The 16446-nt window shown below is 39.5% G+C and overlaps 1 protein-coding gene across 1 annotated transcript in view; it reads right to left on the bottom strand.

Annotated features, from left to right (window-relative positions):
* GFRA4 (GDNF family receptor alpha 4) overlaps positions 1 to 16446 on the bottom strand; it is a 1199889-nt gene that overhangs the window by 254533 nt on the left and 928910 nt on the right. The gene's annotated exons all lie outside the window — the stretch shown is intronic.

Raw genomic sequence — 16446 nt, 5'->3', positions numbered from 1 at the left:
AAGCTTTCAGTAGAAATAAATATACTAATATCCCACCTAGTACCATGTCAAAAGCTGCACATACGAGAAAAATAATTTATTAAACTAGAAAAAGTTTAGTTGAGCAACCCTCCATGATTCCATGCTAATTTACATCCAATAAAGGGGAACACCAGTTGAAGGACTGCATACTGGTGATGAAAACAGCTCCCAAAACACTTACCAACTGTAAATGTTAAACTTATTGGCCAATAAGTATTCATTGTCAACTTTATTGCCTTTAAAGTGGCACAATATGGAATACCCTCCACTCATTTGAAGCTATACCCTTTGACAATAATGAGTTGAAAATGAATATTAATGGATCTACTTAATCCTCTTTTATCACAGAAATAAACTATCTAGATATGATAATCTGACTCACTACAGGATGTATGTTTCACTATAATCAACAATTCCTGATTTATATCTCTAGAAAGAGGGCAGGTTGAGATGAATGTATAATATACATTTTTTTCAAAGACAGTACTTGAAACATGAACAAGGGAAAACTATTTATTCAACTTATCAAAAATGGTAGACAGATAATGACTAAAAGTGTTACCATAAATCCAACAGACATACATACATAAAATACTTTGTTATTTAAAGTAAGATTTTTTTAAATTCTTCATTTTTGTCAGTGACTCCATATTGGTAGTTTATCCATGTATCTATCTACCTGTTTATTTATTTATTTATTTATTTATAGCTAATGCATTTTTGACCACTTTTTGGATGAATAGATATTATGACTGGTTCTAAACACTGTACACATATGTTATATACGTTTTGTCATGCCAGATCTTAGAACAATTTTTTCTAGTCCTGTTTGTTTTAATATTTGAATTCAGTAATTCAATATCCAAAGTAATTTAGATTGTATTTCACTTGTGGTGACACTGTTTTCCTTGAAATGTTCATAATTCTATTCTAATATGATCTGAGATGTAATACAGTTTTCTCTCCTCTTTATTCAACAACAGACATACCTTATTAACTAGTGTATTGGGGCCTGTAGTAGGAAAATTGACCAAATTATCAGAGTACAGACAAATATAAGTTCTAATAATATATGTACAGTAAGTACATCTAGCACATTGAAAGGTATCTACAGTGGATATAAAAAGTGTACATGCCCCTATTAAAATGCCAGATGTTTGTGGTATAAAAAAAAATGAGACCACAATGAATCATTTCAAAACTTTTCCCACCTTTAATGTGACCTATAACCTGTACAATTCAGTTGAAAACAAACAAATCTGTTAGGGTACAAAATATAAAAAATAAAAAACGTACAATAAGCTGGTTGCATAAGTGTGTACACCCTTAAACTAATACTTTGTTGAAGCACCTTTTGATTTAATTACAGCATTCAGTCTTCTTGGAGTCTATCAGCATGGCACATCTTGACTTGGCAATATTTGCCCACTCGTCCTTGCAAAAGTGCTCACCCCACAGATTTACTGTTGGATTTAGGTCTGGGCTGTGGCTGGGCCATTCCAAAACTTTTATTTTCTTCTGGTGAAGCCATTCTTTTGTTGATTTGGATGTATGCTTGGGGTCATTGTCATGTCAAAAGGTGAAATTCCTCTTCATCTTCAGCTTTCTAGCAGATGCCTGAAGGTTTTGGGCCAAAAGTGACTGGTATTTGGAACTGTTCATAATTCACTCCACCTTGACTAAAGCCCCAGTTACAGCTGAAGAAAAGCAACCCCAGAGCATGATACTGCCACCACCATGCTTCACTGTGGGGATGGTGTTCTTTTGGTGATGCAAAGTGTTGTTTTTGCGCCAAACGTACCTTTTGGAATTGTGGCCAAATAGTTCAACCTTGTTCTCGTCAGACCATAACACATTTTCCCACATGCGTTTGGGAGACTTGATGTATTGTTTTGAAAATTTTAGCCTAATAAGCTTTAACATAAGTGCAAAATAAGCAATTCATTGATGACATAAAAAAATTTATAGAGAACTGGGAAACAAAGCAAAATGAATAGAAACACCCCAAAAAAAAAAAAAAAGAAGAAATAGATTAATTTTGGAGAAATATCTATGAAAAGCTTGTAGAATAACAAAGATACTGAATAGATAAAAGAAGTAAAAGAAACACTAAGAAGTTCAAATGCAAAGGAAATGAAAATGGATGAAGTAGTGGCCAGAGAAATTGAAACAAAATGAAAAAGCTCTTAACTGAAAATTCCCATGCCCAGATAGAGTACCTAACTTCTGGCTAGTATTGACATCTTTAAATAAGTAAGAACTACTTATATATGTGCATCCTGAACAGACACCAACCTGTTTAACAAAAGGGAAAATTATACTCCTCCTCAAAAGTGAACCTACAAGCTATCTTAAAAACTATAGAACAATAACTTGTCTTCCGATGATGTATTCACTATATACTGGAATTGATGCCAACAGGGTATATAGTCATTTAGAAGAAAACTCAGTCATAGCAAAAGAACAAAATAAAGTCATATGGAACAAAGGATCATGTGTTGTTAAATAAAGTTATAATGGAGAATTGTAAAAAGGGGAAACATCTAAGTATGGAATTCACAGTTTCCAAAAAAGCATATGACAGCATCTCACTTATGGATAAACTACAAGTGGTCAAAACTTTATCAGATGATATAAGAATATCATTTGTTCTTGCTAAATGTGCAACAGTAACATTTAAAGCAGGAAAGCTGCAGCACCAATAAAATATCAGTCTGCAATGGGAATGTAATGTAAAGGAACTTGAGCAAGAGGGAGTGTATAAATATTTGGAAACTGAAGGACTGACAGTAAAACATGAACGAATGTGAACAAAACTCAATAAGGAATATTTTAGTAGACTAAAATTAATACTAAAAACAGCCTTGATGTTTAGGAACAAAGTCCAAGCTCTAAACCAATTTGCTCTTCCTGTTTCGACTTACAGCTCTGGGGTGACTGACTGGCCCCAAAAGGTACTGGAACAGTTGGACAGGGAAACAAGAAAAATATTTCATACTTATGAAATGACAAATAAAAAATCAGTGTATACCATGTTTATATATTCCTTGTTCTGCAGGAGATATGGGCCTCTTCAAAACTGATTACATGTATAGATCTACAATTGTAGGACTGCATGCACATCTGGTAACTTTACCAGGTCCAAACATAGTGAAAGTCTTAAAATATGAGAACAAGTCTAAGATGACCTCCCTGCTCAGTTTAGCAGAAGCATATTGGTGTCAAAAAGGAATGAAAATCATACCAGAAGTAGACAAAAATCAGGCAGCAACTGAATGTGCACAAAAAAAAAAAAAAAAAAGAATATATGAAGAAGGATCAGATGAGTAGGCAGGAAAAGTGGAAACGGCATAAATATAGTTGCAAGAACAGAAAACTCCTTACATCCTTGTGTCAATCAGGATCTGATACAGAAATGGTTAAACAGAGGTGAATTTAAACCAAAAGATGAAAGGTTAATATTGGCAGCCCAGGATAGCAGACTACATAAACTTTGGTTTACAAAATTCATTGAACAACTAGGAGAAACAAACAAATGTAGGTTCTTTAAAACAGGACCGGAAACAATCTCACATCTTGTTGCTGGGTATGATACACTAATATAACAACAACAACAAACAGGGCCAACACTAATGTAAACCGCTACTGGAGAAGTAAGGAATCCAACAGCAAGAACAAAAACTCCAGGAGCTGGAAACACTGTGTGTTCTATTGTATTTTGTGAAAAAAATACTGAAGATCTGCTCAGCATTTCCAGCTCCTGGAGTTTTTCTTCTTGCTGTGATACATTGATGGCAGAGGGCCTTTATACTGAAAGGCACAATAATGTGGCAAGACGTTTGCACTGGGACTTGTGCAAACATGACAATATTGAAGTAGCTGAGAAGTATTGAAAACATGAATCATAAAGGATTATACAGAATGATGAATTTTATATCATATGGGATCACCAACAGTTCAAAAAAATAGATGCGAGAAACACAGATATAGTAGTCCATGAAAACAAGACAAAAGTAGCATTGATCATTGAAATTGCTATACTCATTGATTACAGTATCTTATGTACAGAAAAACAGTCATAAAATACTAGGATATGCAGGCAGAAACAAGAGTACTGTGGAAGAAGGATACCCATTCAGTTCCAATTGTAATATGAGCAATGGGCCTCATAAAAAAGAATTTACAGTCATATTTATGTATGCTACCAATACATGTAACTCCATTTGAATTGCAGGAGTCAATTCTGGGCACACTGAGGGTATAGCAAAGAGCACTTTTGGCTAACATCAAAGATTGAAACAATACTAACCTCACACACTTTAATCATGCTTTGACTTAGGAATGGGGTCCATTCCTATCATGGTATTAGAAACCCAAAAGACTTGGAGAAATTAAACAGAAAATCTATAAAAGCATTGGTATAGTTGGGGTCCATTGCTGCCCCTTGTTACTTTGCCTTCAAAACACATTACTGTTAAGAATCACATAATCCACTCTAATTGGGTACAAGCACAGAAAATATTCTGGACAGGATGTCAGGTTTTTACAGGACACATACACACATACACAACAATTTGAAAGACCAACAGTTCAACTGCAGCATGTGTTACTAGAGCACCTAGCAATACTCATGAAAAAAGCAGGGAAAAATGTGGAATCCACACATAAGGCAACAAACTGTAGACACAAGCATTGTTAGGTGGCAATGGGAACCATTGCTCTACTATTTCCTACTTTATAATGTGGTTTTACTTTCTTGGGCTAGGCATTGTACTGTTTGAGTTTCCCTGTACATAAACAACTCAGCTGTTCCTGTTGTTGTAATAATGAAATACTGCAAGTTTTTAAAGTCACATAAACATTATTATATGTTGAAATCATATGATAACAAGTCAGCCTAGCACTCTGTAATACTTATGTAGCATAGTTAAAAATAAAGTTAACTTCTGTAAGATCTTTTAATGTTTCAAAATATAATATTCTTATAAATATCCCAAAAAGGGATGATAAACTCAATCAAATACATTTACCAATACATTTTATGGATAAACATCAAGGCATTGCAGTAAATTGTGCCACACTTGTTAACATTTGCTCTTTGAAGCTGTTCAGCTAAAATTTGCTCTTTACAGCTGTTCTCCAGTAGAAGTTGTCTTTGGAAAATGAACTTTTCACAGTATGTAAAGGAGATTTTCAGCAAGTGCAGTTGCTGAGAAATACCCCATCTACTAAGCAGGAGTAATGTTGACTTCATACAAACTGCAAGAAATATTGAAAAAATTGTGGCAGTAGGGCAGAATTAGGACTTGATATATTCCAATAGTCCCAAAAGAGTATATATTTATCACTGAATATCATAACTATGATATAATGTAATAGAATATAATAACCTAGCAACGTGGTAATAAAACACCACAACAGACAAAGTAACAGAAATAAGAAATCACAGTATTTGCAATAAATATCAATCAGTTTAATATAAGCCTGGCTAAGAGCACAATTCTCCTTGCCAAATTATACAATCCAACATTCAAATGTGTTAAAATGTTCCTGATGAAGCAGAACAAATGACAATTCAGCCTTAACACCTACTTTAAGGATGGATAGCAAACCTAGGTAGGTAAGAGTGCTGCAAATGGTGGGGTACCCAAATGATGCCTGAGACCTTGCCATGGGGAATGGAAATAATGAATGATATCACAAGCAGAAGATTTTTTGGATTGGATGAATCTTCTTTCCTCTCCGGAAGTAAGGAATAAAAACGACCTAAAGCCTGATGACACTAGAATGTATTCTGGTTAAGTTTTTTGTAATTTATATGGCCACTTAGGTACACTTACAGATGATCCTGGTCTTGCTGGTGAATATATTAACTATATGGACATTTTGTCCTTTCCATCCTGTGGCTGCATGAAATTCCTTGTGAGAATTATGCCAAGGAATATAATCTGACAACGAATAGTGATAAAGAACTAGAGATAGTGCAGTGAAGCTTCCCATGATTTTCTGGTGCAGGGATGTCTGCATGTGCAAGAGGAGAAGGTGCTCTGACAGACAGAGCTGCTGAAGAAAAATCGTAATTGAATTCTGTGACCTCAGCTAATGAAGCCATCAAATCTGTTTGCAGTAGGAGTCTTCTAGATGTAAGATTTTTGAATTCCATTAACTGCTGTGGGAAAATATTAGTATTAAACTCTGAAGATGATGCTCTTTTGTTTTTTTTGAGAAAACAGTCTGTTAAAATCGAGTTTTCTGCATATAAGCATATCATTTATTATAACAGTATCCTGAGTTCAGGGCTCAGACTATGACATGCATAAGAACAACTCAAGTAATTCACATGTCTGGATGTACATATGTGATCATACAGGTTTGGAAATTAAGAACTTGTATTACCGGTAATCAGCAGGGGTGTCTTGTTCTCTTTAAACATTAAGATTTCACTTCTTTAGTGTAATAAGTCTTATGATTAGACTACTCACTCACTTAATGAATGATTAAATAAATAGGCAACCCTAACAAACAGATGTTGTCCGCAATCTTTACAGAAGAGATGACTAATGCCTGTGCAGTGTATTTAATGTGCGCAGGAATATCAGTAGATATGACTGTCAGGAGGAGAGCAGCTGGGTTTGCTGACATATTTCAATATACTCAAGAAATGGAACTAGGAAAGAGAAAGATTGTCAGTGTACCAGGAATATATTTTTTTAATGCCCCAGGTCAGAGCACAACCATGCAAATTTTTGAGGTCATTTGCTTTCATTCTTTAGGTATTTTATTTTGGTTCAGTAGTTTGTGACATCATGATCATTAAAGAACATATTGATATACATCTTTAAGGCATAAATGAGACTACCTACAGATCCATTTCATTACCATCCTGGTTATAACATTTATGAAACTACCTTTTTGGCCAAATGCTGTCAATATTAATAGTTTACTTTTTCCACAAGAAAGAATTATATCATTTATAAAAAAAACACATTACTCTCAAGCCTCATCATTACTCCATTAAACATATGATAGCAACTTTAATCATGAGATTCATGATCAAGTAATATTTGACTCCCAAATATTCTTCATCATCACGTTATTGAAAACTTCTTTCGTCTCCATTCCTGACTGGAAAAGGATCAAGACTGCCCACTTTTGCACAGCTCAGGAAGATCAGCCTTCACAAATAAGATGCATACTGTTCACACACCAAAGGAGGTGCCTACAGTGATTACATGTAAAGCACTAATAAAAGTTAGCAGTATTTAACATGAAGCTGAATTCATCTTAACTGGCATAACATGTAACGTCACGGCATGAGAAGACAATGAAACAGGCATAATTGAAGGACACCATCAAAGTGTGGAAGAAAACAAAATACTATGATCAATGAAAACAGATAATGAAACATAAGGACAGAGCCAGATGACAATGGTAGGAACTTGTGAGGATATAAGCTTGCTAAGAGCAAGCAAACAAACAAATTATTAAAATAATAAATCAATAGGAAACTAAATGCTCTCTATCTACCTATTTATATATCTGTCTATATCTATATAAAGTTATAGTCAAAATACTACCTTATGAATTTCTGACCCTCACACATGCGCTTTCATCACACTCATAATGCTTTGGGGGGGGGCATTGGTCCCCTCATGCCCTTAATTATGTATGCTAAGTTTATGGTAGCACAAGTATGACTAGATGTAAAACATCAAAACTTAATGAGACTTTACTCATTCAGAACAGTGAATGTTCTGTTTGATATAATGAACTGCTGCCATCTCTCTCTCTCTCTCTCTCTCTCTATATATATATATATATATATATGTTGTAATTGGATCGACATGCAGATATTCAACAGGTATGCAAAATCGAGAGTCCCCAGGTAGGGGAATACTCCCTTTCCCTGGAGATTGTACTATCTCAGAGCTAGTATAGGTACTTAAATATCTGAATCCAAAAGAATTTGATTTGGTCTTACTAATACAGATTATTAATAGTTTACCTTTGTGGTACTACATGATTTCTATTTATGTAGAGCTATTGTGCAGGTAGCTGTAACAGTTGTCCCTTATCCATATTGTTGTGCAACTGTGGCAGAGTAAGGATATATAAGGAAAGAGGTAGGGTTGCAGGGTGGGCTACAAAGTTGGTTTGTTGGAAATTGTTTTGATGGCATTTAGACCTTCCTAATTATAGAAAATCTGTATTTAATGTCAACATTTTTATTTTCAGCATTTTGTAACTCCACGTTATCAGGCACTTTCACTTTCTCTCTCTCTCGCCCTACTTTTTTCTCAGAATATGTGTGACTACACACACACACACACATATTTATATATATATATTTATATATATATATATATATATATATATATATATATATATATGGCTGCAATAGCTAAGCGTGAACACACTCTTATTTTGCTGCTTTTCCGCCTGCTGGAAACTCTAGTTGCAAGACTGCAGTGCAGTAAGGTCTGGGAATTTGCCCTTTTCACACTGTTGTGCAATCCAGAGTTGGTATTATAGTTAGTAAGGGATGTTGTGGGGGGGTGCAAGTGAGGCTTACCTCCTGTGTAAAATACATGTTCTTTTGCTTCCAGTCTAAAGAGATTAATCTTTTTCTTGCTCTTCTGTGCATTCACTGTTATGTTAGGTACTCATATACATGTGTATGTGTGTGTGTGTGTGTGTGTGTGTGTGTGTGTGTGTGTGTGTGTGTGTGTGTGTGTGTGTGCGTGTGTGTGTGTCAGACACTGTATTGATAGTACAGTGTTCTGACATACACAGTAGGTCGATGCTATGCAGCTGTAGAAAAGGAATGTCTAGCCATAGTTTGGGCACTGCAGAAACTTCAGCCTTATCTGTATGGAAGGAAATTTACTGTTATGATAAATCACAACCCCCTAACATATTTAAACAGAGCCAGTCAGCAAAATGCCAAATTGCTAAGATGGAGCCTGGGGTTGCAAGCATATGATATGTCCATGCAGCATCGCAGTGAGATTAGCAATGCCAATGCAGATGGGCTCTCAAGACAGAGAATGGGGTAAGGTAAACTCAGACAGACCCAACTCCCTCAAGCAGCGTTTCTCAAGGGTCACTTGAAAAACTAGCTTGAGTTCTCCAGGGGGGGGAGATATGTAAAGATTGGGTGAAGATAGAGGAAGGCTACCAGCCTAGCCAGATAGAATTCTGGAGATAATTCTATCATCTGTAAATATTAATGTAAACCACAGGCTTGTTGTCTTAAATGGTAAAAATAGTGTTACATGTGGAGGTGGAAAAAATTTAATAGTGCACTCTACAGTCCAAGTAAAGCATGTTGTGACCCTTTGATGTTAAACCTCAGAGCCAATAAGTCTAGAGTGAGGCACCCTGCCTATTGTTTTAAGGCCAGAGTTAATGGCCAGAATTTGCATGCATAAATGTCCTTTATTCCTCTGGTTTCTGCCCAGAAGTGAAGAATGTAAATGTAGTTTCTGTTAGCCAGGGAAGTGTGAAAAATTATGTAATATGAACCAGGAATGTGATTTTAAAAACAGAGCGAATCAGAGACCATTAAGCATTTTTGTCTTGACCATCCAACTCATCAGCACTGTCTTACTCTATATGTAAGTTTATCTTAGACTTGTGTTTTCTCTTAGAAATAGCTAGAAACTATAAAGATTAGACTAAGTGTTTTTTCTGTGATGTCAGAACTGTACTACCGAATTATTTTAAGTATTTCTCTGTGATCTCTGAACTCTTGACTAGCACTGTATAGTAAAAAGCATTGTCTTGTGTTTTGACTATTTGTTATTAAATGTTTTTAAAATCCTTTCAACTGTGGCTGTTTTTGTAGAGATAATTTAAGCTCTTTAGACTACTTGCATGCCTTTGGTAAAATTGTACAAAGCCACTCCAATAGCTTTAGTCTGGGGCTATCCTACCAATTGGACAATAACAGTGCACAGTATCAGGCTTTGTGCCCACTGAATGGCACACATAAACAGTTATCCCTCTCCACAAAGGGGGAGCCACCACTGATCCTGGGAACTATCGCCCTATTAGCCTGATGAGCCTGGTCTGCAAGGCCATGGAACGTATCATCATGGAACTCATAAACAAAGACACTGGTAACCTCCAAACTCTGGATCCCACCCAGTTCGGCTTTGTGAAAGGCAGATCATGCCTCCTGAACCTAATCAACTTCTTTGAGGCAGTCACCAAAGCTGTAGAGGAGGGTAAGGTGGTTCACATAGCCTATCTTGACCACCCCAAGACTTTCAACACCATCCCCCATTCTGGAATTATAGCTAAATTCACTAAACTAGGTATAAATCCTTACATCACAAGATGGGTTGCCATCTGGCTCACTGACAGAACCCACACTGTAAAATTTGCAGACTCCAAATCTGTCCTCAAACCATGTGACAAGTGGAGTACCACAGGGTTCAGTCCTGGGACCTCTCCTGTTTGGTATCTACTTCTCTGAAGTACAGCCTAACACAGAAGACCTCTGGCTAATGAAGTTCACAGATGACTGCAAACTAGGAGCCATAGTCAAGTCCCCAAATGATGTGGACATCCAATAGAAGGGCTTCACTGAGACAGATGCCTGGTGTCAGAGCCATGGCCTCAAGCTCAATGCCAAAAAGTGCAGTGTCATCCTTTTGGTAAAAACTCTGTACCCATGAACTACCACATAGGTAGCAATCTACTTAACACCGAATGTGTGATAAGAGACCTTGGCACCCAGGTGGACAGTAGTCTCTCCTTTGATAGTCACATCACCTCAGTAGTCAGGAAGTCCTTCTAAGTGGCACACCTCATCATAAAAGGGTCCTCATCCAGGAAAAAAGAGGTCATTGTTCCCCTCTACTCGACACTCATTAGATCCATTATAGAGTGCAATGCCCCTTTTGGAATGTACCTCACAAGACATCTGCTACATCTGGAAAGACCACAGAAGTACCTCACAAATAGGATTACTGGCTCCAAACAAATGCCCTACACTGACCGTCTAAAAAAACTCCAGCTTTACTCCATAGCATATCGCCTACTCTGAGGTGATCTCTGCCTAACATATAAAGCTATGTCTAACCCAGAGCTGTTGAACATGCTACACCTAAAGAAATCCCAATCCTTCTGAGCTACATGCTCTAGGGACCTAAACCTTGTCACCACAATAAACAGGACTTGCTGGAAGGATAGATTCCTGTCCCAGAGACTTCCCATACTCTGGAACAGGCTACCCATCTATGTCAAGCAAAGTTCTTCATTAGGACTCTTCAGAAAAATCTGCACTACTTGCCTGGGCAGTCTACTCCAGTCAGGGCTTTAGGAGGGATCCCATTCCAAATACCTTTGGCTAAGGTTCACCTTGACTGGGAGGGTGGAAAAGGAAGCCAGCAAGTAGGTATGGTTGAGGATATCTGTGCAGATGTCCTGACAGGGAATTATATTGATAGTGCAGTACCCTGTGCTTGTGCAGTTACATGCAGTCAGGCTTGGAGACAAACAGGTAAGTCTGGTAGCCTGGAGGAGACCCAGACAGACTGCATACTTGCAGCCAGGACTGGTGAGGTGGTTACCTCAGGGAGGGAGCTACCCTGTAGCAGTGAGACTGAAGGTGAGCCACAGCTGCTTGGGGGTACTTATGGTCCCTTGGACAGAGTGACTGCAAAGGTAGAGGTGAGTAGTAGTACCCAGGCTGACAGTGAGGCACCACTGTCCAAGGATGCCAGACTTCCTGTGGAAGGAAAGCTGGGAAGGGTTATAAGGTGCAAGTTGAGACGGGCTCAGCTCTCAGACTCTACATTGCAAGGCCTGAGGCAGGTAGCTAGGGAGGCACCTGATTCTCAAGGAAAGGAGGAATCTGTATACTGGGACAAAGGGTTACTATACAGAGAGTGGATCCCTGAGGGAGGGATAAAAGGTGAGAGGGTACAGCAGTTGATAGTGCCTAGAGCCTACCATCTGCTGCTTCTAGCCATAGCCTATGATATTCCCTCTTCAGGTAATATGGGCATAAAAAGTACAAAGAGGTGTATTATGCAGATCTTCTATTGGCCTGGAATTTCCAGAGATGTAACAGGGTACTACAGGAACTGTGAGCTGTGCCAAAAGGTAGGCAAGGCAGGAGACAAGGTGAGAGCTCTTTTGATGCCTTTGTCTGTGATTGAAGAGCCATTTCAGAGGGAAGCTATGGATATTGTGGGTCCTCTGAGTACCCCAAGTTCCACAGGGAAAAAGTATATCCTAGTGGTAGTGGATTATGCTACACGATACCCTCAGGCAATGGCTTTGTCCTCCATTGAGGCAGAGAAGGTGGCAAATGCTTTGTTAGATATTTTCAGTAGGGTAGGTTTCCCAAAAGAAATACTGACTGACAGAGATGCCAATTTCATGTCAGACCTGCTGTCTTGTCTGTGGGAGTCCAGTGGGGTGAAGCACATGAAGACCACCCCCAGACTAATGGTCTTGTTGAGAGGTTAAACTCTACAATCAAGTCCATGCTGCAGGCATTTGCAAATCAGTTTAGGAGAGAGTAGGACAACATTTGCACCATCTGTTGTTTGCTTACAGAGAGGTTCCCCAGGAATCCACAGGTTTTTCACCCTTTGATTTTCTGTATGAGCATAGGGTGAGGGGACCTTTAGATTTAATTTGAGATGAGTGGGAAGGTGAGTGTGAGGCTCACAAGGAGTCTGTTGTGGCATATGTCCTGGACCTCAGAACAAGGCTCAGGGAACTCATGGGCTTGGCCCAGGAGAACCTGGCAGAATCCCAACAATGGAAAAAGGTGTGGTATGACAGGAATGTTCGAGCTAGAGAGTATGCTGTGGGGCAGCAGGTAATGGTTCTTATTCCTGTCAGATGCAACAAACTGCAAGCAGCTTGGGAGGGTCCCGACAAGGTGGGAAGAAAGGTAAATGATGTTAACTACATGGTGGAACTGCTAGGCAGAAAGCAGGGGCACAAATTGTACCATGTTAACATGATGAAACCTTACCATGATAGGGAGGCCCTTGTGCTGAACATTTACAGTGGATTGCAGGAGGAGTCTAAGGGAGATCTGGGGACTGATCTCCTCAGTAAGGCTTGGGCTGACACCTCAGTGGAAGAGGTAGCAATGTCCCAGCAGCTATGTCCTACCTAGGTTTGAGAAATCTGAGCAGTGTTGCAGGAATTTGGGGAGATGTTCACTGGGAAACCAAGGTGCACCCACCTGGGGCAGCACCAGGTCAATACAGGACCCCAAAGGCCTATTAGGCAGGCCCCTTATAGAGTGCCTAAGAGAGTCAAACAGACTCTGAGGGAAGAGGTACAGGAAATGTTGGAACTAGGGTTGATTCAAGAGTCCAACAGTCCCTGGGCCTCCCCAGTGGTGCTGGTGCCAAAGAAGGATGGCGGCACCAGGTTCTGTGTGGACTACAGGAAATTAAATAGTCACACAGAGTCAGATGCTTACCCCATGTCTAGGACAGATGCGGGCCTAGAGCAGCTGGGTGGGGCTAAGTAGCTTACAACCATTGAGCTCACCAAGGGTTACTGGCAGGTGCCCTTGACTCCTAGTGCTAGAGTGAAGTCAGCCTTTGTGATCCCTTTTGGCTTTTATGAGTTCACAAAAATACCCTTTGGGATGAAGAATGCCCCAGCAGGAGGGTTTGCCCATGCTTACCTAGATGATATTGCCTTTTACAGCCATTCCTGGCCAGAGCACCTTCAGCATGTCAGGGAGGTGCTGGGCAGACTACAGAGGGCAGGGTTGACTATTAAAGCTGAGCAAATGTCAGGTGGGTATGGAAGAGGTCTCCTACCTAGGACATAGAGTGGGGAGTGGTAAGATAAGGCTAGAATCTGCCAAATTGAAAGCCATTCAGGCATAGCCTGCACCTGTTACCAAAAAGCAGGTGAGGGCATTTTTAGGGACAGCAGGGTACTACAGAAGGTTCGTCCCCAGTTATAGTACCATAGCTGCTCCTCTCACAAACCTGACAAGGAAGAACAGGCCAGATAAGGTAGTGTGGACCCCGGCATGTGAGCAGGCATTCCAGAAGCTTAAAGAAGCGTTGGGAGGGCCCCCTGTGTTAGCCAGTCCAGATTACTGCAAAGAATTTGTTGTGCAGGTGGATGCTTCAAACCACAGGGTGGGGGTTGTACTTAGCCAGATTTCTTCAGAGGGGGAAGAGCACCCAGTGGTTTATCTCAGTTGTAGGCTCCAACCCAGGGACGAATGCTATGCAGCTGTAGAAAAGGAATGTCTAGCCATTGTGTGGGCACTGCAGAAACTTCAGCCTTACTTGTATGGAAGGAAATTCACTGTTATGACAGATCACAGCCCCCTGACATGGTTGAACAGAGCCAGCCAGCAAAATACCAAGTTGCTAAGATGGAGCCTGGGGTTGCAAGCATATATGTCCATGCAGCACCGCAGTGGGATTAGCAATGCCAATGCAGATGGACTCACAAGACAGGGAAGGGGGTAAGGTAAACTCAGATAGACCTAACTCCCTCAAGCAGCATTTCTCAAGGGTTAGTTGAAAAAATAGCTTGAGTTCTCCAGGGGAGGAGATAGATGAAGGCTGCCAGCCTAGTCAGATAGATGTTTGGAGATAATTCTGCCATCTGTAAATATTAATGTAAACCATGGGCTTGTTGTCTTAAATTAACAACAGTGCACTGTACTGACCAAGTAAAGCATGTTGTGACCCTTTGATGTTAAAACTCAGAGCCAGTAAGTCTAGAGTGAAGCATCCTGCCTATTGTTTTAAGGCCAGAGTTAATGGCCAGAATTTGCATGCATAAATGTCCTTTATTCCTCTGGTTTCTGCCCAAAGGTGAAGAATGTAAATGTAGTTTCTCTTAGTCTGGAAACCCAGGGAAGTGTGAAGAATAATGTAATGTGAACCAGGAATGTGATTTTAAAAACAGAGAGAATCAGAGAGCATTAAGTACTTTTGTTTTGACCATCCAACTCATCAGCACTGTCTTGCTCTATATGTAAGCTATCTTAAACTTGTGTTTTCTCTTAGAAATGGCTAGAAACTAGAAATATTAGACTAAGTGTTTTTCTGTGATGTCAGAACTGTACTACTGAATTATTTTAAGTATTTCTCTGTGATCTCTGAACTCTTGACTAGCACTGTGTAGTAAAAAGTATTGTCTTGTGTTTTGACTATTTGTTATTAAATATTTTTAAAACCCTTTCAACTGTGGCTGTTTTTGTAGAGATAATTTAAGCTCTTTAGAGTACTTGCATGCCTTTGGTAAAATTGTGCAAAGCCACTCCAATAGCTTTAGCCTGGGGCTATACTACCAATTGGATAATAAGAGTGCACAATAATAACTGGACACCCTTTTAAGGGCTTTTGAGTGGCTGATAAATATTAGTGGGTGGTGGCAGCTGGTACTACCAAATGGTCTGAGAAAAAGGGGCACCGCTGGAGAACCTGAGCCAGCCTTCCCCAGGAGTGTCTGTGTGATTGTATAAACTCTTCTCAAAGTGTGTGTGTGTGTGTGTGTGTGTGTGTGTGTGTGTGTGTGTGTGTGTGTGTGTGTGTTTCAGCTACTTGGCCAGGGACAAGAGCACTGGTTGGACAGAAAGGGTGCTGGAGGTTTTAGCTTGCCCACTAGGCTATCTGGAGCCTATAGCTGTGCCAGTGGGGAGTCTTATTGGGGACCTGGAGAGCAAGGGGGCGACCAGCCCCAGACTGACTGTGATCTCTGTGTGCTCTTAAGGGAAATTGCACTTTACTGTGTGTATTTGTTATCCTTTCCTCCTATATGAGATGCCCCTCACTGGTGTTAGTGATGAGGATTGAGGATCCTTGATTGCTGGGTCAGGGCACGAGCATCACAACAGCAATCACATGTTACTACCTACTATACTTTTAATTGTATGTCTAAACCACAATGCTTATGTAAATATTTTATGCAATCATATGTTATTATCGGTTTCCTATTGAAATATTGGTGTAGCATTGAATGCCTATGAACTATTCAAACTACAGATGTTCGAATAGTTCATATGTGTGCAAGCTATGCAATCGAATGGTATATTTGTGAATGTACTGTGCATTTGCAAATATAACATTCGATTATGTACAGGGATCACGATACAGTGTGATTAGGGAAATATATCCCTTTCCTCACTGTAGTACGATCTCGGAGTTGGAATATTTAGTTAGGGGGGTGCAGGGGGGCTTGCCCCCCTGCAAAAACGGGATGTTAGGTGTAGGGTTAGGGAGTTACGGCAAGGGTGGCGTTGTTGTTAATGCCATAAAATGTCGTTGTAGACATTTTCGGCATTAACAGCCTATTTGGAGGGTGGCTTAATGGTTAAGATGTTTGCCTTTCAAACACAAGGTGCAGGGTTTGAGTCTCACAAGGGATAATTGGTTAGGCTTCAAATGGCTCACAAGGGCAGTTAGGTTA

This window comes from Protopterus annectens, chromosome 2.part2 (assembly GCF_019279795.1).
Source record: "Protopterus annectens isolate FY-2018-M chromosome 2.part2, PAN1.0, whole genome shotgun sequence".
NCBI classification, from domain to species: domain Eukaryota; kingdom Metazoa; phylum Chordata; order Ceratodontiformes; family Protopteridae; genus Protopterus; species Protopterus annectens.
Note: the sequence above shows the minus strand (reverse complement) of the source record. Positions and strands in the feature narration are given on the sequence as shown.